Source organism: Stegastes partitus, unplaced genomic scaffold (assembly GCF_000690725.1).
Source record: "Stegastes partitus isolate 25-593 unplaced genomic scaffold, Stegastes_partitus-1.0.2 Scaffold597, whole genome shotgun sequence".
Lineage (NCBI taxonomy): Eukaryota > Metazoa > Chordata > Actinopteri > Pomacentridae > Stegastes > Stegastes partitus.
In genome coordinates this window covers 336,296-337,968 of record NW_007578328.1, presented here as the reverse complement: position 1 = coordinate 337,968, position 1,673 = coordinate 336,296, and positions in this window count along the sequence as shown.

Here is a 1,673-nt window from a genome sequence, read left to right as displayed (position 1 = left end):
TAACCTCAACATGTTTTTGGACCTTGTGGGAGGAAACTGGAGAACCCGGAGAGAACCCACGCTGCACGGGGAGAACATGGAGACTCCACACAGAAAGATCCCGGGTGTCCTCAACGGGAAGCAAACCGGCAACCTTCTTGCTGTGAGGCAACAGTGCTACCAACTGCGCCACCCTGCAGCCCCCAAAAGAATTCAATTTAATTCAATTTTATTTGTATAGCATGGTTTATAACACATGCTATCACACAGTGCTAAACAAAGTAAGGTATAGACCTCACAAATTTAAACAAAGAACCCAACAATCCAAAGTAGCCTTTGGACTCCCTCTGAGCAAGCTGTTGGCAACGGTGGGAAGGAACCAAAACCCCCATCCAAGGGAGGGGGGGGGGGACCTCCGGCAGAACCAGGCTTAGGGAAGACGGCCATCTGCCTTGACCGGCTCGGTGAAAGTCGGGATGAGGGGGGGGAAGCATGATAGCAAATGGAGAGCAAGCAGTAGAACAGAACAATAAAGAAGTGTTTTGGGGGTCAGTGAGGCCAGCGGCTGCAGGTCAAGGACGTGAAGCTCCAGATCCAGAGATGTCCACAAGGAGAACAAGCACAGGACCTCGGGGGAAACACAGTTATTGATATGTAATGGTGGTTATAACTGTATGGAAGAGAGGAGAGGAGCTCAGTTCATCATTGGAATCCCCCGGCAGTCTAAACTTACAGCAGCATAACTCAGGGACAGTTCAGGTGATCCTGAGCAGCTCTAACTATGAGCTTTAGCAAAGTTTTAAGCCTAACCTTAAAGGTACAGAGGGTGTCTGCCTCCCAAACCCAAACTGGGAGCTGATAACTTAAGACAGGAGCCTGATAACTGAAGGCTCTGCCTCCCATTCTGATTCTGGAAACTCTGGGACCACAAGTAGACCTGCAGTCTGAGAGCAAAGGGTTCTGTTAGGATAATAAGGTACGATAAGGTTTTTAAGGTAAAATGGAGCTGGTCATTGAGAGTTTTATATGTTAAAAGCAGGATTTTAAATTCTATCCTGGATTTTACAGGGAGCCAATGAAGAGAAGCTGATACAGGGGAAATATGATCTATCTTACTGGTTCCTGTGAGAACCCTGGCTGCAGCATTTTGGATCAGCTGAAGGTTTTTGAGCGTTATTGGGACATCCTGACAATAAGGAATCACAATAGTCCAGTCTAGAAGTTAGAAATGCATGAACTAGTTTCTCAGCATCACTCTGAGACAGGATGTTCCTAACTTAGGCTTACATGGCTTGTTTGGTCTGGTGGAGTCTTTTAGTGCGAGGTACTGTTGCCGATTTTGTTTAGCTGAAAAAGATGACTTCCAAACAGAACTCTATGAAGATTCTCCCAAAATAGCATTGCGCTCCAAAGACACCTACACTGCTCACTGTCAAGGAATGGCTGGTAATCCATGGCTTCCTTATGTGTTTGGTGAGAAGTTCATGCTTATTGAATTCACTGACATATTTTCACATAACTGAGAACTTCACAGTTGATGTGATGCATGACATTTTGGAAGGGGTGGCTCAGTACGAACTGAAGTTGTTTGCATTTGAGAATACAAAGTTCTGATTATGGATTCATGGAGAGAAACGATAGACCAGTGGTGGTGAAGTTAGGTGGAGAGTCTAATGATCTGGGACTGAATGCAG